This window comes from Lacerta agilis, chromosome 14 (genome assembly GCF_009819535.1).
Source record: "Lacerta agilis isolate rLacAgi1 chromosome 14, rLacAgi1.pri, whole genome shotgun sequence".
NCBI classification, from domain to species: domain Eukaryota; kingdom Metazoa; phylum Chordata; class Lepidosauria; order Squamata; family Lacertidae; genus Lacerta; species Lacerta agilis.
The window spans coordinates 30,806,788-30,826,924 of NC_046325.1; the positions used below are offsets into that span (position 1 = coordinate 30,806,788).

Sequence of the window (20,137 nt, forward strand, 5' to 3'; positions counted from 1 at the left end):
CCGTACCCCTCACCAAACCTCTTCCTCACTCCCCTCAAGTCAGGGGTGCCAACTTGAATAAAATATGGGGGGCAGGTAAGCCCCACACTACATAATAGATCACATGGCACCACACACCCCACACACTCCATTTGAATGGCAATGCCCATCAGCTTTGGGTAGGCAGCCCCCAAAAAATATTTTAGGGGAGGCAAAGGGATCTTGGCCCCTAGGACTTGTCTCCTGTTTCTCAAGTGCTTTGGGACTGTGTCCTTCAACTCTGCTAATGTCACTTGCTTGCCTGGGTGGAGGATAAAGAGTTTGTGAAGAAACTACCCTATTGTAGAAATGTAAAAGTTGTTCCACCTGATTCCAGATCTGATCATAAGGCTCAGGTATAGGGTTGCAGTATTCCCAAAACTGAAAATCTGGACAAAGTTGCTGAGATGTGTGTGTGTGTGTGTGTGTGTGTGTGTGTGTGTGTGTAAAGCATCAACTACCGGTAATGTCCTAGCATCCACATTCTGCACTACCTGAAGTTTCTAGACTGTCGTCAAGGGCAGCCTAATAGAGAAATCATTTCAGCAGTCCAGCCTGGTTGAAACTAAGGCAAGCGTGACTGAACTGGATATGATTCCTCCATGGCAGGAGCAGCATTTTTTATTTTTTATTGTATCTGATGGATATTCAAAGTTCAGTGGGTCTTTTGCTACAAAGCAGTGTTGCAGAGAATTGAAGTGGCTGCTCCTGCCACCAGGTAGGTCCATCAGGTAAGCACACCAGCATTGGAGAAGGCCCATGAGAGGCGCTTGACAGAGAGACCCCGTCACACCTTAAGCTTCTCAAGGACCTGTCAGGCCACAATATAAGGCTCTGAGTGCGAGCTGCATTTGGGTCATGAGCTGAGCAAGCCTGCTCTGCGGAGCTGGTTTTTGTAAACACATCCCCGGTTCATGATGAGAAGGCCCTTCTGTTTTCCTAAATCACATGATAATACTTCAAAGCCACCACAGTTGTTGCGATTTGACTTGCAATTACTCACTTGCCTGGGCAAGGTTTCCAGCGAGGGCAAAGCGTATGAGTCAAGACGTTTACCCAGGAGGAGTATGAGGGAGGCAGTGTGCAGGGAGGGGAAGGAACCTGCCTCCCTTTGATGATTTGCTAACATTTAAACTCAGAACCGGTGTTAAACCTCAAGTTTCCCAAGCAATGGATGTACACTCTGGCTTTAAATGCAGAGCTTAGGTTGCCACTTCCCTTCTGTGCTCTGCTTTCTATGCCTTTAGCAGTCATCTGTGCTACGTGGAAATCCAACAGGTGCCGCTCTTCCCAGCATAGAAAAGTAGGGATGCTATACCGGTTGGATTTCTTCCTTCTAGGCTACCTTTAAAAGTGCATCTTCATCCTGTGAAAAAAAGTAGCCCTTTCAAACCTAAAGTGCACAAGTCTATTAGTTAATAAACAAACCAAACCATCAAGAAGCACTCTTTCCTCCGATTCTAACCCAAATGCTCATCAGGGCTTAACCTCAGGAAGATATAAGAAGAAGCTGCCAAAAAAATAAAATAAAAATGCATTTCTCACGTCGCTGCCTGATGCACAAACTTGGGTTAAAGGCCATGGTTTTCCAGGCAAGCTTGAGCCGCAACACAACTCTTTACAAATTAATCCTTGGGAATTATGCAGAGTACTTACAAAGTTGGAATCCCAAAGCTTCAGCACTTGGCTTGTTTTTAACAAGTTTCTAGTCCTTGTGGTGTGGAAATACTTTTGAAGACATCACTTCAGCAGCATGCCACCCAAAGGGTCCAGCATTTCCAAAAGGTGGGGTCTGTATACCCTGCAGAATCTAACTGACCATCTTTCATGACCTCAAAAAACCCATAGCGATGTGCTTCACATACCTGTGTAAGTTAGTCCCTCTCTTTTTGTTGTTGTTTATTGAAGACATTTATATGCCACTTAATTATTTGAATTTCTAAGTGTTGTACATAAAAACAGTCCTTTCTCATGCATGCTAAGAGCATGAGTGGGGATGGAGCCACTAGGTGCATCAGCAGGGAGGACTCCTAATCTCTGGACCCAGCTTCTCACGTTCAGGAGAACTCCTGGGAGATGGGCCATTCAGAGAACAAAGGAAAGGTAACGGGCCATTAAGAAAGCAAAGCCAGAGCCCTGTCCCTCAACTCATAGCTAGTTAGAAGGCAAAGCTAGAGTTTGAAGCAGAGCTGGGAGTTGACTGTGAGGTGACCTAGAGCAGTGGTTCCCAATTGTTGTTGTTGTTGTTCAGTCGTTCAGTCGTGTCTGACTCATCGTGAGCCCATGGACCAGAGCACGCCAGGCACGCCTATCCTTCACTGCCTCTCGCAGTTTGGCCAAACTCATGTTAGTAGCTTCGAGAACACTGTCCAACCATCTCATCCTCTGTCGTCCCCTTCTCCTTGTGCCCTCCATCTTTCCCAACATCAGGGTCTTTTCTAGGGAGTCTTCTCTTCTCATGAGGTGGCCAAAGTACTGGAGCCTTAACTTCAGGATCTGTCCTTCTAGTGAGCACTCAGGGCTGATTTCTTTGAGAATGGATAGGTTTGATCTTCTTGCAGTCCATGGGACTCTCAAGAGTCTCCTCCAGCACCATAATTCAAAAGCATCAATTCTTTGGCGATCAGCCTTCTTGATGCTCCAGCTCTCACTTCCGTACATTACTACTGGGAAAACCATAGCTTTAACTATACGGACCTTTGTCGGCAAGGTGATGTCTTTGCTTTTTAAGATGCTGTCTAGGTTTGTCATTGCTTTTCTCCCAAGAAGCAGGTTCCCAATTAGGGGTCCGCAGAACATACCCAGGGGGTCCGTGGCCTCAACCCTTGCCTCCCCCCCCCACTAATTTTTTGTCATTTTTGCATGGTAAAATCACAAATGTTACAGTCTGTTTTAGCGCTGTACAGTTTCTCACTATGTTGGCAAAAATCGGTTTTGAAATCACACCACGACACCAGCAATATGCAGCAATGTATTGTGAGGGAGAGCAGGGCATTTGATTTCAAGGCACTGCCGATATCACACGATAATCTCAGCCAATATATCGGAATATTGCAACGTTTAGCTGCTTGTATATGACAATGGTGAAAATTTTAGTACAGTGGATGCTCAGGTTGCAAACGTGATCCGTGCAGGAGGCATGTTCACAACCCGCAATGCCGTGTCTGCGCACGTGTGGGTCGCGATTCGTCACTTCTGCGCATGTGCGCATGGTTTGCCTTTTGAAAAATAAGGGGTCCTCAGTATTTAGCTAATTGGGAACCACTAGCCTAGAGGAAAATTGGCTGCAGGCTGGTAAAGGCAGCAAGCTGGAGAGAGGGTCAGAGCACAATGGCTGATTTCTGTTGGAAGCCAAGGCTGCGACTATGGGAGAAACTAGACCCTTTTGGAGTGTTACGGTAATACTGTGAACCCCTTCATCATAAGCTCAGGTTATATATACAGTATGTGTAAATTAACCATTTGTCATAAAGGCATCACAATCTCCGCTGTGCCCCATTTCTAAAAGGAAATACAGACCCTGGGACCCCTGGAATCTCACAGCACTCGGTGACTGGTGTGGTGTGCAACAATATGCCTTTATTTTATTTTTCATATATATATATACCCCCGTCATTTTTCCTTATACTGTAAAATTCATTTAAAGCTGCTTCCAAAAATGACTAGAAAACACAATATAACAGGTGAAAGGACTCTAAAAGTGACTTAAATTGCAGTGGAAGCAATTCTGAAAGTCTCAATTACTCATATCCGTTTGGGACATTAAAACCAAGAGGATAAAACCACCCAGTGTACACCCCAGGAGGCATGAATTTATCCTACACTAACAGCTTGGCATTTATTTATTTTGTTAAAAAGGTCTTAACAGCTCAAACTTAAAACTTAAAAAGCTGATAGGGAACTTCCATGTTCAGAGGAAGGACACACAATGGGGCTGTACCGTTTGTGGACTTCCCAGAGGCATCTGGCTGGCAGTTGTTGGGAAGGAGATGCTAAATTTGGTGGGGATGCGGGTGGCGCTGTGGTGCAAACCACTGAGACTCTTGGGGTTGCTGACTGGAAGATCAGTGGTTCAAATCCCCACGACGGGGTGAGCTCCCGTTGCTCTGTCCCAGCTCCTGCCAACCTAGCAGTTCAAAAGCATGCCAGTGCAAGTAGATAAATAGGTACCCGCTGTGGCGGGAAGGTAAATGGCGCTTCCATGTGCTGTGGTTTCCATCACAGTGTCCCATTGCTCCAGAAGCCGTTTAGTCATGCTGGCCACATGACCCAGAAAGCTGTCTGTGGACAAACGCCGGCTCCCTCGGCCTGAAAGCGAGATGAGCACCGCAACCCCATAGTCACCTTTGACTGGACTTAACCGTTCAGGGGTCCTTTACCTTTACTTTTACCTCGACCTTGCTAAACCTGGTAGACTTTTGGTCTGACCCACCAGGGCTCTTTTCCTTTGTCCAAGCTACAGAGGTATGAAGCACCCCAGCCCAGTTTACACCCATACGATAAACTTAAAGCAGTTATCATACCACTTTAAGTAGTCATTCTCCCTGCCCAGCAATAATCCTGGGAACTGTAGTTTGTTATGGATGTGGAGAATTGCAGCTCTGTAGGGGATAAACTGCAACTCCCATGATTCTTCACATGGGAAGCTACAAGTGTTAAAGTGGCAAGAAAAAAGAGTGCTTTAAGCGTATGGGGCGGACGGGCCAAATGTCTGGTGCAGTCAGCAACTCTAGGGTAAAACCAAATCAGTAGATCAGGAGAATGAGGCGATGTACATAGACATGGTTTGAGAGAAAGCGCATCAAGCAGCAGTATTTCTCAATGAGTTACAGGACAGCTCTGTTGCATCATGGGTGACCTTGTGTGTACAGGGTTTCCAAAGCCACTGGTGGGATCGCTGTGAGCCAGAGTAAATGATGTACGCTGCCTGAGTTTCATGTACCCTCCCTTTAGTTTACAACCTTCCTGTGTGTTAAAACTGAAAGCCGCCATCTTTTGACTGATCTTTAGCCCAAACCACAATTGAACGCTGAGGTTTCACCTGTCCTTTTTTGTGAGATGATTTTATAATGTCAAGGCAGGGACAAAATAAACGTCTCCACAGGAACCACCACTTTTGTACCCCAAATATAATTTGGCCTCTTCTCTCCCCCTCCCCTTCCTCTCTGTGCATAAGAAAATTATAGCTATATGGTCAAGTTACCTAATTAACCTTTGATAGGTGTGGAGGGTTGGAAATGGTTTGCAAGGAGTATTTAAATTATGCTGGGAGGTATAAGCACTTCAGTTTGGGGTCAGTTCTCAGCATTCATTATTATACTGTGTTCTTGGTTTGGGAAGTGGTGTACATATGAGACTAGCCACAACCCACATCTGTCCTGTTGTTTCTTACATACTCTCCAACATTTCTCCGATGAAAATAGGGACGTCCTCCTAAGGAAAAGCTGGACATTCCAGGATCAATTCAGAAACCAGGACGGCTTCTTTAAATCTGGGACTGTCCCTGGAAAATAGGGACACCTGTTCTTATGACATACTGCACTTTGATGTGTGTGTCCCCCCACCAATCTGCTTCAATCCAAATTGAGGAAAAGAACGACCCAGCTGTGTTTGATGGGTATCTAGCCTTCATTTCCTTCCAAAAGGTTGGAGGACTGAGATCCGGCATAGCTTTATCCCATGCTTAACCACAAGAGGGCTGGAGCCAAGAAGAGTTCCTTCTATCCTGAAAAATGAGAAACTTTATACCTTTTAAGTTATCCAACCAAATTATGCCTACAAAATATTGCCATAGTATCATAGAATCATAGAGTTGGAAGAGACCACAAGGGCCATCCAGTCCAACCCCCTGCCAAGCAGGAAACACCATCAAAGCATTCCTGACAGATGGCTGTCAAGCCTCCGTTTCAAGACCTCCAAAGAAGGAGACTCCACCACACTCCTTGGCAGCAAATTCCACTGTCGAACAGCTCTTACTGTTAGGTGGAATCTTCTTTCTTGTAGTTTGAATCCATTGCCCCGTGTCCGCTTTTCTGGAGCAGCAGAAAACAACCTTTCTCCCTCCTCTGCATAATTCCTGATCAGGCAATTATGCATAAATGTGGGTTGTTTTGTTTTTGCTTTTTTCTTCTTCAGGTGAGACACACGCAGTTTTTGCAGGTAATCCCCCCCCAAAAAAAATTTAAATACAGGGCGGGGAGTACTCAGAAACAGCAATTCTCTTATAAAGAAAGGGCAGAGTATCTCCTAGGTTCTGGGCAAATTAGTGGCTAGTGTGCATTACCACCACCACTACCGCATCTCGAAAAGTCCTTTCGTAAGAAGCACTGACCTCCTTTGTTATGTTCCAATGCTCAGCTTCGGCATTGCAACTGTGGGAGCCAGAGAGTTTCTCGGTGGAAAGGTAAGCGGGAGAGCGAGCCAGAAAATGAACAAGCAAAATGTCAGAGGTGTTTGACGGGAGACTCAAGAACACCACTTGCCCTCCTGCTGAACCCAGGCCTGGAAGTAATACCCTCAGTATCTGTGGCTGCGAAGTGCGAAGCACTTAGTGGAGCACCGCTGGGAACTCTGGCCTGCCCAGCCCAAGTGTGGGCAATCGTGGGCGAGGTTCACAGAGGCGTCAGTATCGATTGAGCCCGGCCAACGCCTGCCACGTGGCAGCAGTGGAGGTGAGAAGTGCAAAGAAAAGGAAGAAAGGGGGGACAGAGAGAATATGGGAAGCTTTGTGTGCATTTATAAGGGTCTCCTATGCCCCCTCCCAGAAAGGTAACAGGCCCATCATAACCCCTTGGCCTGTGTTTTCTCTGTTCCTGAAATATCCATGCTTTTCTTTTCTCCCTGCTCCTCCTTTCCTTGCATTTAATCCTAGCACAACAAATCCACTTTAAAAAAAAACACAAAAAACACCCCAACCTTAGTTTTTGTGCTTAGGATAGTGAAGGGAAAATACCCTACCATGGGTGAGATGAATGTGGGAAGACCTGCAAACATCCTGCAAGCAAATCAGGATGAATCCTCATTGTCATTGACTTCCCAGCAAACAAGTCAGAACAAAGTTAAATAAGGACTGGGCATCCACACACACACCCTAGCATTTGGAAAGGGGGATAAATTCAAGATGGTTGAGATTTTAACGCAAACTTACCCAGCTCACGCTTTCCGAAACAATACACAAACCGGGAGCACAGCCGTCATTCAAAATTCACACTTCTCTGAAATCTGTGTTGCAGCTCCCCAACCAAACAATGTGAACAAAAATGTGAAAATTGGGGGGGGGGGAAGTGTGCATTTAAATACGCATATCAGTGAAAAGAAAATGCATTATGCCAGGGGGAAATTGCCTGCAAAAAATGTGTGAATCAGACGGTATTGCATACAAAAATGTGTGCATTTAGAGGAACTTCCACTAAAACTGGATGAGTTTTAATGAGGAATTTCAAAATAATAATCTCTAGCAGATGCAGAAATGTGGGAAACTGAAGACTAGAAAAATAAGAAACTGAAATGAACGGAATCTGTCATTAAGAAGATGGTGCCTCCCAAAGACCATCGGGGGCCGCTCCGTGCAGCAAACAACACTCCCCCAGAGCCCCAGGTGAGCGCATATTCTCTGCAAAAGGTTTGTGCAAGCAAAGCTAGGAGGAATGCTCAATAAGCAGTTTTTCTAGAGGAGACCACACTGGGGGCACATTCAGTGCCTAAGTAATTGTGGGGTGGGAGTGGGGGAAGATAGGTGGCCCATTTCTGAAATCTACAACCCCTAGCTCACCCAAATTTTAGCCAATTTATGCCCCTACCCAATATTCTAAAAACAATCCCTAAGCATGCCTTCCAACATTTCTCCAATGAAAATAGAGATGTCCAATTCAACAATTATTTATACCCCACCCACCTGACTGGGTTACCCCAGCCACTCTGGGAAGCTTCCAGCACACACGCACACACGCACACACACACACACGAATAAAACATTAAAACAACTTCCCTATAGAGGGCTGCCTCCAGATGTCTTCTAAAGGTTGTATAGTTACTTATCTCTTTGGCTCAGGGGGGTCGCATAACTCCATACCCTCCAACATTTCTCCATTGAAAATATGAACATCCTAAGGAAAAGCTAAGGACTGGAAAATCCTAAGGGACGTGGGTGGCGCTGTGGGTTAAACCACAGAGCCTAGGGCTTGCTGATCAGAAGGTCGGCGGTTCGAATCCCCACGACAGGATGAGCTCCTGTTGCTCGGTCCCAGCTCCTGCCCACCTAGCAGTTCAAAAGCACGTCAAAGTGCAAGTAGATAAATAGGTACCACTCCGGTGGGAAGGTAAACGGCGTTTCCGTGTGCCGCTCTGGTTCGCCAGAAGCGGCTTTGTAATGCTGGCCACATGACCCGGAAGCTGTACGCCGGCTCCCTCGGCCAGTAACGCGAGATGAGCACCGCAACCCCAGAGTCGGACACGACTGGACCTAATGATCAGGGGTCCCTTTACCGTTAAGGAAAAGCAGAACATTCAGGGATCAAATCAGAAACTTGAATGGCTTCTGTCCATGGAAAATAGGGACACTTGGAGGGTCTGCCCAAGGAAGTCACCAGGTAAGGGGACTGGGCCTTCTTTTGCCTCCCCTGCCTTTCAAGGAATGGGTGGGGGGAGAACCAGGGATAGCAATGCTTCAGGAAAGGGACCACATGCCTGCAAGGTATCCTGTATTTGAGGAAGTAACTTACTGAAAGGGCAGCTCAGTCCAAGTCCAGTTTAAAGATCCAGAACCCTAAGTAGGGAGACTTGCTTCAGGAGCCTTGAAGTCGCCCATCTGCAGTGCACACTTTGGCAGCAATCTGAGCAGGTGCAGAGCAGATTGGATCGCAGAAGCACAGTCCTCCCCACTATGGCAAGATGTATTTCACTTATATTCAATTTATATTGTAGTCATTGTTTCTAAATTCGTACACATAGATGCAAATCTGTGTCCTCTGGTGCATTTCCTCTTATTTGCCAATACAGATGTGGCCACCCAAATGCATGCCTATTATTAGTATGATGTAGTATAAGGGTTTTCAAGCAGTGTTCTGAGAAACAATGGTATTTCTCTGAAGCTGAGCAGGAGGTGTGAGTTCCTCAGTGAGAAGTGGCAGCGATGGCAGATAAGTTTCCCTGAAAAACAGGCCTGCTTCAGGTTTGAAGCAGCCTCCAGCAAAACTTTGCTTAGTTATACGTTGCTACTCCTGGTGTAAGCATTAAACAATACTGAGATGGATGGGACAGCGCTCTGACTCACGCCGCATCTGTAGCAGACTTTTAAAGTATGTATCTCAAACCTCCCTCCAAATAATTATGGGAACTGTAGTTTGCCAAGTGTGTTGGGAATTGTAGTTCTGTGAGGGCTAGACTACAGTTCCCAGGGTTATTTGGAGGGGGGATGTTTTAAATGCTTTAAAGGTACACCAGTATAAGTTACCTTCCAACATTTATTAAGGCAGTCATTTTTATAATAAATTTAGGAAGGGTCCTCAGTCTGAAAACAATTTCTGTAATTAATGGAGACGTAAGAGAGCTCAGAAAGGAAAATAACCAAGTTCCCGGGAAGATTCCTTTGGCCCCCTGTACTCCCATAATCCTTCAGTGACTTGTCTTTCTGCCTGCCTTGCTGAAAGGAGCAAACATCCGCAGAACCACATTTCGGTCGACTTCCTCTCCGCATCTCTCCCCCCCCCCCCGCCACCCACCTCCACAGGCACCCTTGGGAGAGCCTGCGGCTTATGTCACGGGACTCCCAGACCAACGCACCTTGCTGCCTTCGCTTCAGGGAAGCTTCCCTTTTTATAGGAAACCAGATTCAAAGCCCTGCAAAGAAATCGCTCTCGCTCTCTCACAATGCTCCACTCACCTGTTGAGGGAGTCAAAACCGCTTTCCCTCCCTCCCACAGCTTCCTGTCCGCACGCAGGCAGGGATGAGTCAACCCTGAAATGTGCAGTGCTTAAACCAACCTCTTAACCTGCTGTGTCATGTGAACTGGAAGAAAGGAATAAACTTTTCTTTCGTCTCAAAGGTTGCGCAGGGGGGGGGGAAACCAGTTTGGGGGACCTGCAGAGGGGCATGAATTTAGTTCGTTTTTAAAAACTGGAAGGCATTATGCAAATGTCTGCATGTGGGAGATTTTGTGTGGGGTTTTTTTATTCTGCATGGAAACAGGTTGTGTTTGAGAGTTTTAAAATACTTTTTAAAAAGAAGAAGAAGAAGAAGAAGAAGAAGAAGAAGAAGAAGAAGAAGAAGATTAATTAGTTGACGAAGCTGGGGAGGTGATGCCCTGACCCTCAGAAGCGTACTTTTACCTTCACAATTGCGGCTTCACTGTGGCATGGGGCAGACGAGGCCCACCCAACACATTGTGATAGCTGAGGCAGAACAGCAAATGGCACCCCCAAGTCCAGGTGCACAATGCCTACCCGAGCAGTTTTGTCACCCGAGGAAACAATTCCACAAACATCTCCCCTGAGGAGTCAAAATGGAACAATAATAAAATATCTTGCTGTCTTGCCCCTGTTGTGTCAAAGAGGTCGTTTCTGCTGAAATATGCTCTTCTGCACAGCTGTTAAATGTGCAGGAGCCCTACCCAGTTTTGCATCTGGCTACCCTACGTTCAACACAGCAAAATTAATGTTCCTATCATTCTTCATGCTCTTTGACTGTTGCTCCCTCCACATTACTGCCACCAGCTTCTGCTATAAAGGCCAGCTTCACTGCTGAGATTTTATCTCACGGCTTCAGAGTCTCTAGAACCTTTTTAAACTTTGAACTTCTTTGAACTTAGAACTGTTTGGAACTTAGGAGTTCCAATTGGAATGTCTCCTATTTTCATCAGAGAAATGTTGGAGGGTGTGGAGTTATGCCACCGACTCACACACACACACACACACACACACACACACACACACAAACACACATACCAGCCAAGGAGATAAGTAACTACACAACCTTTAGAAGACATCTGAAGGCAGCCCTGGCGGGAAGTTTTTATGTTTAATACTGTTTTTATATGTTGGAAACTGCCCGGAATGGTTGGGGCAACCCGGTGAGATGGATGGGGTTTAAATAACAAAAGTATTATTATTATTATTATTATTATTATTATTATTATTATTATTATTATTATTATTACTACTATGGGATAAGATGTCCCCATTTTCATCAGAGAAATGTTGGAGGGTGTGGAGGTGCACTGAAACCAACCTTTTGTGCATGACTTTTAAGGTAATTGTGTTAAAAGTAGCTTTGATTTCTTTTATATACCTTTCTACACCAAAACGCCCTAAATCCACCACTATTCATAAATGGAAATGCAAAAAACAAAACAAAACACAACCCACAAGAAAACCCGTAACAAACAATTCTGATGGGGGAATATAAATTTGGATTTTTGCAAGCAAGTCTGCGTAAGAAGAACGAGTTCCTCAGATGTTATCTTCTTCTTCTTTGCAGTATCTTCTGTGCAAAGTTGCCTTCTCTTGGTTTTTATTTTCTGCCTTTTTGGTTTGAACAGTGCCCAGATTTCAATCTCAAACGCTCCGCTACAAAAAGCCCTGGCACAGCTCTATATTTGGGCGTCCCTTGGGATTATAAACCTCGGAGCACAAAGTGGGGGAGGAGCTACGTATATGAATCTCTCTCTCTCTCTCTTTTACAGGATCACAGTTCCTATTCGTCACCCTTCCCATTCTTAATGTGAGAAAATGGAACGTGTTTCTCCTATTATCACCTTCTAGGTGACGATGAGCCTCCAGGGACAGGGGGGTGGGGGTAGAGGCAGAAGAGGAGGAGGAGGAGGAGGGAGGCACAGCCGAAATCCACTGTGGGAGCTCACCCTCCCTGTCACAATGGATCACATGGTTCATAGTCAACGGTAGCGCTAAAAATCCTTGGAGCGCCACTAGGCTAGAGGGAGACCAGGAGAAAAGCCCTGGTTCATCTATCACAAGAAAGCACTAAATTGGTTCGCTTTGTATGTGAGATAGGGGAGAAGACAGTGCATAGGCTAATGAGATGGGGGGGGGGGACAGGGAGGGGAGAGAAAACCCTCCACTTAAAAGAGGAGAAACCCAGCTAACGAGGAGAAGTGGGGAAACAAAGCGAAATGCAAACTTCAGGCACAATCCACTGGGAAGTTCTTCTGTGCAAGCCTCTTTGAAATGAATGGGCTATGGTACAGTATGTGGGTTGGGTAGCCCAACATGCCTGAGTGATCTTTGGATGTGTTGGGCTACAAGTCCCATCACCAAACCTCCAACCATCCCTATTTCCCTGGGACATTCCCAGAATTGCAGAAGCCATCCCGGCTTCTGATTGGATCCCGGAATGTCCCGTGGATGACCCAATGCTGGGGCTTGCAGTGGTACCATGCTCTTGCATGTGTCAGCTGGCTCCTGCGAGACCGCCGCATCAAAAGACATGTGTTGCAATATTCATCAGAGTAATGTTGGAGTGTTATCCATCAGATGCAGCCAGCACTGGTTGGGGCTGATGGGCACCAAAGGTGAGCAGGTTGGCGAAGGCTGGAGTAGATGATTGCCCCTTCTTCCACCCGTTAATCACCTGCTGTCAAAGCTTTCCACTAGGATGAGGAAGCTGTAGCCCTCCAGATGTTGCTCAGCTCCCTTCAGCCCCTGACAGAACATCTCCACCCCCATCGTTCTGCCTGGACACTGAGGTTCAGCACCAAGGGCCTTCTGGCGGTTCCCTCACTGCAAGGTTACAGGGAACCAGGCAAAAGGCCTTCTTGGTAGTGGTGCCCACCCTGTGGAACGCCCTCCCATCAGATGTCAAGGAGATAAACAATTATCTGACTTTTAGAAGACATCAGCACCAAGGGCCTTCTGGCGGTTCCCTCACTGCAAGGTTACAGGGAACCAGGCAAAAGGCCTTCTTGGTAGTGGTGCCCACCCTGTGGAACGCCCTCCCATCAGATGTCAAGGAGATAAACAATTATCTGACTTTTAGAAGACATCAGCACCAAGGGCCTTCTGGCGGTTCCCTCACTGCAAGGTTACAGGGAACCAGGCAAAAGGCCTTCTGGGTAGTGGTGCCCACCCTGTGGAACGCCCTCCCATCAGATGTCAAGGAGATAAACAATTATCTGACTTTTAGAAGACATCTGAAGGCAGCCCTGTTTAGGGATGTTTCTAATGTTTGATGTTTTATCGTGTTTTTAATATTCTATTGGGAGCCGCCCAGAGTGGCTGGGGAAAACCAGCCAGATGGGCAGGGTATAAATAAATTATCATCATCATCCTCATCATCATCATCATCATCATCCAACATCAGGATCCACATCTCTCCTGTGCACAGGCCAGTGGATCAGATGGCAGATTTCAACGGGGGAGCTATTTTCCTGCGTTTCCCGCCTCCATCCCGGACCATGTGTCATTTAAAAAATAAAAATAACTGTGGAAGAGGAAACACGTTGACTGTTAATTTCAGGTCTGAAGACGACGTAGGGAGCCCTGCAATGAGTTTCGCAGCATTCCTGGTCTCTGTCAGATGTGTTGTGTGGGCCTCGGCTGGACTGTGATGCTGACTTGATAATGGATTCCCACATAAGCCTGCTTAGATTTCTGGGCCCATATACAAACAACCTCTTCCCTCTCCTCTTCCTACAACCAGATTCCCTGCTGCCATTTTGAATTCAGGGTGCACACCTGAGAAGGGAAACCAAGGTTCCTGAGGAACATTTCCTTAGCCACACTAAACCTGTTCTTTTATAGAGGCCAAACCGGAGCCCTTTTAAGGGTTTTATGATTTTCCCTTCCGACCCCCGGTCAAGCGGAGATGGTCGTGTTGGCCTTTTCATTTTCCGAGCAGCCACCAGCGGGAAGAGTTTGGAGGCACTTGTCGCAAAGGCGAAGCAAGTTCTCTTCCCCGTGCCCCATTGCCAGGGGAGTTGTAACAGTCTTTTCATTCCCCTGCCCCCCAGCCACTGACACCAATGTGAGAAGAGTTCCCTTTCACAGTGCCAAGCTCCCTCGGCCCCCGGTGGCCAACATTTCGCTCCTTCCCCAGAAAACATATCAACGTGCGTCAGAGATCAAAGGCCGGTGACCTAAAATTAACTGCGGAGACAGGCATGGATCTGGCATGTGGGCATGTCTCTCGCGGATCTCGGGATGCTGAGGAGGAAGGTGGGGGGTGGAAATGACAGGCCACAGCTTTGGGGGAGCGGAGGGGGGGGATAGAGCGCTGGGTCCCCCCCTCCCCTCAAATCGTCTGTTTGTATGCGTGTGTTAATACCCAAGACACAGAGAGCACGGAGGGGCCGTAGGGCAAGTGATCTCACTGTCAGGAGGTGACAGAAATGAACTTCCCATGACATTACTATACATGACTCTTTCCCCCAAGACTCCCCCTTCTCTCTCTCTCTCATCTCTCTATCTATCTCCCCCTTCCTCTGGTATGGACAATGCCTGATCAAACCCAGCCAAGGGGGTAGATCTCAGCTGTCAGAGCTGATCTATGTTGGGGGTAACATTTTCCAAAGCGGTAAGTGGGGTTAAATTTAGGGTCATCGGTATCAAACATCAAAGAGTGTTTGTTTATCAATCCAGCCTCTCCCGCAAGCTGCCCCCCTCGCCATGTCAGCTGCTGCCAGCCTCCTTCCACCCCACCCCCCCACCCCCAGCCTGCCAAATCCGAGGTGCTTGTCTGGACGGACTCCTTGGGATTCTTTTGCATGTGCATCTCCTTTTGCTGGTTGAAGGCCTTTGGCACCAGACAGAGGGAGAGAGAGAGGAGGGTGGGAAAGACTAGGAAAGCAAACGAAGCAAAGCCAATGGGAAATGGAAATCGGGAACAGCGGGTGGCATGGAAATATCTGTGGCAGCCTCCTTTCCAGCAGGGAGCCTTCCCTCCCTCCCTCTGCTCCTGCCCTTTGGCACCCAGAAACACCAGCTGCTGATCTTGTTTTCCTTCACCCTAGCCTATATAGAATTTGATTTTTACTTTTTTTATATATAATCTCGAAAGTTCAGAAGAGAAGAGAGAGCACCCTCTAAGAGCCGGAGAGGTACACTGACTGAACCAAGTTCTGATACCTTTGCCATGGGTTTGCTCTATGGCCTTTTGAGCAGTTGCCTAGCCTCAATTTGCCTACACTATGGGCTCATCCACACTCCCCAGTGCCCCGTAATTTCTAGGCGCGGGTCTGAGAGGTTTTGCTTTGCTTTTCCCGGCGAAACCCACTGCTTACCACTGAACCGGAACAGACATCAATCTGTAGAAAAGCTGATTGATTCCCCCCCCCCCCCAATTCAGCAGTAACAGACCCTCCAAGTGTCCCTATTTTCCAGGGACAGTCCTGGATTTACAGAAGCCGTCCCAGTTTCTGATTTGATCCTGGAATGTCCTGCTTTTCCTTAGGATGTCCCTATTTTCATTGGAGAAATGTTAGAGGGTATGCAGTAAACAACGGGTTTTTCCAGGAAAGTGGTGGAACGAAAGAGAAACCTATTGGACTCATACAGGGGCGTACCCAGGATCAAAACTGGGGGGGGGGCAAGCCATGGTTGTTCAGGTTCAAAAACAAAAACAGCTTCAAAAAACAAAAACAGCTTTAAAAAACAGAAAAACGTACCCCCCAAAACAGAAAGCCCCAAATGGCTGAAAAACTCAGTTTCCCAGGATCCTCAGTTTAAAGGAACTACTCACCATGCAAGGGAACTCAGTTTGCCAAGCTCCCTTGCGACGATGAATTCGCCCCCGGACACTGCCCAAGTCTCAGCCTGCATCCCCATTTGACCAAGCAGGGTGCAGGCTAGGATCCGGTCTCCCTCTTGACAGGGAGCTCTGAGAATTGTAGCTCTGTGAAGGGACTGTCAGCATTCTCGGCATCTTTAACAAAAACTGTCGCTCCCAGAACTCTATGGGGGGGGGGAGTCATGAGTGTTAAAACCGCCGTCATCGTGCTTTCATTTTATTGTGTGACCGCTATGAAGGCCCTCTTGTGCACTGCCAGCAAGTGACAATCCACTTGGTGTGGAACAGCCTGCTTGCTTTGTAGCCAGGGAGGTATCTGGTAGGCACCCCAATCCCAAATTGCTCAGGACTTTAAATGTCAACAACGAAACCTTGAACTTGGCTCAGCAGCTAATAGGCAGCCAGCACAGATCTTTCAGCCCCACTAAGCCTTCTCTAGCAGCTGCGTTTTCCACTAGCTGCAGCTTCTGCATCAGGCACAAGGGAATACCCCGTACGACGTATTGCAAGGTGACCAACGTATGGGCCAGCGGGGCAAAAGTCATCCATCTCAAGGAGCATTTTGGATCAGGCACTGTCCAGAAACATCTGGATTTGGTTAAGGCCACTTGGGCCTCTAGTGACAGTGATGGATCTAAGAGCATCCCCCAGACCACGCATCTGCTCCTTCAGAGGGAGGGCAACTCATTCAGAGACAGTACACAACCCAGGTCTGCATGCAACATTGAGGTGTCCAGCGTCTTTATTTTAACTCCAAGTGGAAGCAATGTAGCGTCAGCCCGTAAGTCACAGCATATGACCTGTTGTGCTTGCTACTCAGTTTTATCTTATGAGGAGAATTTCTGGATTACAGTACAGTGGTAACTCTGGTTACGTACTTAATTCGTTCCGGAGGTCCGTTCTTAACCTGAAACTGTTCTTAACCTGAAGCACCACTTTAGCTAATGGGACCTCCCTCTGCTGTTGCGCCGCCAGAGCACGATTTCTGTTCTTATCCTGAAGCAAAGTTCTTAACCTGAAGCGTTATTTCTGGGTTAGCGGTGTCTGTAACCTGACCTGAAGCGTATGTAACCCGAGGTTCCACTGTATATCACTTCAGTCTGGAGGCAGGTGCTTCTATGCAAAAATCCCTGTACATACATGTAAATTTTATTCCCCCCCCCCCCGGGCAATGGTATTGCTAAGAAATAGGGTGTTTGCCTCCTTGTCTGTTGTCTGTGAGACCAGGCTTGGAGAAAGGCAATCTTGCAAAGTGTTTGTTTTGTTCTTGCAAGCTAAGCTCTTTGGTGGGGGTGGGATGGGGGTTGATCAGCAAAAGAGAAACAAAAGGCAAAAGTTGAGAGATGAAACTTTACAGCAGGAGGATGGGAGTGCCATCTTTAAGAAGTGAATTAACACGAACAGATACTGCTCATCTTCCCAAGAAATGAAACAGCTAAAATCAAAAGCTGTTTCTTACCAATTGATTGACTGATTTAGAAAGAAAGAAAGAAAGAAAGAAAGAAAGAAAGAAAGAAAGAAAGAAAGAGGTGCTGGGCTCAGAAAGCTATGAGCTCTAACTTGGAAGCCCTTCACCCTAGACTAGACACGGAGGGGCTGGTTGCGATTATTTAGTGGTGCAGCAAATGCGCTTTGCACATGCCCATTGGCACTCTTTCCTCAACCCACATATAGCTGAGCCTTGGAAATTAAAACTGGTTCCTATCTGGCTGACACCCCCACACACACACTAAGCCCCGGCTCAAGTGAAACTTTCCTGTCTTGTAACCAAGCAGTTCAATGGGAAAAGAGCAGCATCGTTTACCCAGCTTTCTGAAAGCCAACACACGGAAACCAGCCTGGTGCATCTGAGCACATTTCACAGCATACCCTCCCAATCTGAAATACATACTGGATCCAAAACCTCTGGCAAAGGACCTGAGGAGTTGGGCAAAAAAGAACATGTCAATGGAGAGGTGTCAAAATCCCAGTGTTGTGAAATGTGTTTGAGTGCCGGGCACTTGCTGTCTGTTTTGCTCAGTCTCTGTTGGCCATAAATGCCGAGACAAGATCACACGTGGGGCTCGTCGAGAGGATATCAATCGGCAGGCAGGGCATTAGCACGACTGGGGAGCCAGCAGAGCTGTTCAGAAATGAGATTGATTTCTATAAGAGGGTGGTAAAACGTTGCTTGCGAATGGGGAGGGGGCGGCACTGGGAGGAGGACAGCGGTGGTTTCTTCCACATGGCTAACAAGATGTGCCCATGAGAACCACAGCAATGTGTGGAACACAGGGCAGATCCACGCCGTGCATTTAAAGCACATCAAATGCACATCCAAAGTACATTCCTTCCCCAAAGAATTCATGGGAACCAGTGTCACAATCAAGTAAGTTTAGACTCTGAACTTAATGGAAAGCCAGGCTTTTTAGATAATGATGATGTGTTCTGCTTCACTTATTTCAAAATCTGGCTGGAATCTAGACCCGTATAAAAAGCGCTGTGAAAATGCTATTTAAAAAAAAAAGTTTGGAAAAATGTATTGAATTTGCCATAAGCTCACCATCGCCATCTAGTGTCACATTTGCATAATGCACTTAAAACGGACTTAAAATGTTATATTCGCAGCTGTCCCTGGACCCCTGCTCCAACGTCTTAGTTGGATGGCTGCCTTTTTACGTCACCTTTTGCCTTCTGTGAATTGGAAAGCATACCCTTGGCTCTGTGTACATATTTGTATATAGTCACTTTTTTTTTACTCAAAACTTGCTCAATGTGCATATAGAATCCATCTGTTCTCTGTAGATGATGCTAGTTTTCTCTGCGGTAGTTGCTGCTGTGGCTCCCTAGCTGTGACTAAGGCTGTTCGGCCCTCCAGATATTAAGCGGCCTTAGCAGCTGCCTGATGATAGCAAACCCTAACATAGGCCATTCATCCACACCGACATTCACCTTCCAATATAATCCACCCTCATTTTTATGCTCTCAAGTTAGGCCGGAAGTTGTTGTTTGTTTTTGTTTTTCGGAGTTCCTGCAGCCAATCGGAAGCCGCGGAAGCCCTGTTGGACATTCGGCTTCCAAAAATAGTTTGCAAACTGGAACACTCACTTCCAGGTTTGCGGCATTCGGGAGCCAAAATGTTCGAGAACTAAGCTGTTCAAAAAACAAGGTACAACTGTATATGAAAATGGTTAGCCAAACTAATTAAGTTCCTTTGAAAGTGCTGTAAACCTTCTAATGTGTATGCTCTTAAACATTATAGTCTTGCACCCATAAACTGTTATTCATCTATGTTATCATTCCTATGCCATAATATTTTTCTTAGCTGATGATAGCTATATATACAGCATTTTAATGCAGATTCACGTTCAGATCAATCTAATCTTTGAAATTCTGTACAAATGCCAAATTATTATGATTTACTAGTCGAGTGTATGTTATATCTGTGTATTCATGAGTAGATCTACATTCTTTCCTGATGTTTCAACAACCCAGTATGTGTTCAGAGCTATTTAATACACTTATATCGGCACCTGGGCTGAATTTTCTCTTCCTTGACCTGTGAGAATCTCGTGCCCTTAGGAAACAAGCTTGTGGGGTCCTGGAGCTCCTGAGAAAAGAATAGGTTTGAAAACACTGCTTAGGTTAGGATTGGCTCTCCAAAGAGATGCAACCTCCGAAATTGTGTTTCCCTATAACCCTTAAACAAGTGAACCCACTCAAACACGGTGGGATTAACACAGCAGCTGGATTTGTCTATTTTTAAACGCAGAACCGTGTTTTGAAGCGGCAGCTGTTCTTGATTTTGTAATCCTACCATGACACACCTAGCGTGGCCCTCATTATATCTGTCATTATAGAACCTCGTGCCATAATAAGCCCTGATGAAGAATGTGGAAGTTGGGACGAGGGGAGAAGCAAGCAGGCAGCGGAGAAATGTCAGAACGGGACAGTTGTGAGAAGAAGCCTTTGAAACATCCCAAGAAGAAAGCAAAGGAAACAGATGAAGAAGACAAAGCTTTCAAGTAGAAACAGGAGGAGGACCAAAACGAACTGGATGCAAAAGCTGCTGGCAAAGGTCCACTTAGTGGAGGTGGGATTAGGAAATCTGGTAAGAAGTAGCAGATTTGATGAGACTTCGGGCCAAGAAAAGCATTCGTTCTCATTGGTTGCTTGGCAGTAGGGTGGATTTCCAAGCTGATGTTGTGGAAAACATTAATTCGAGTACCTTTGTGCGTTTTGTTCAAACAAAATAAATAGTGCTCTCCTTTTTTTGGTTACAAAAAAGAATGTGGAAGTTCCCAAGAATAGGGAGGGAGATTTAAGATCGTGATAAGGGCCTTGTTGTGACCTTCATCAGATATAAAGGGACCATCCAGACTGGTGTTTTATTGTGGGTGCATT

At 46.4% G+C, this 20,137-nt stretch overlaps 1 pseudogene; it reads left to right on the forward strand.

The window, feature by feature from the left end:
• Positions 1-19,535: 19,535 nt before the first annotated feature.
• On the forward strand, positions 19,536-19,855 carry LOC117058093 (annotated as a pseudogene).
• The last annotated feature ends 282 nt before the right edge of the window (positions 19,856-20,137 follow it).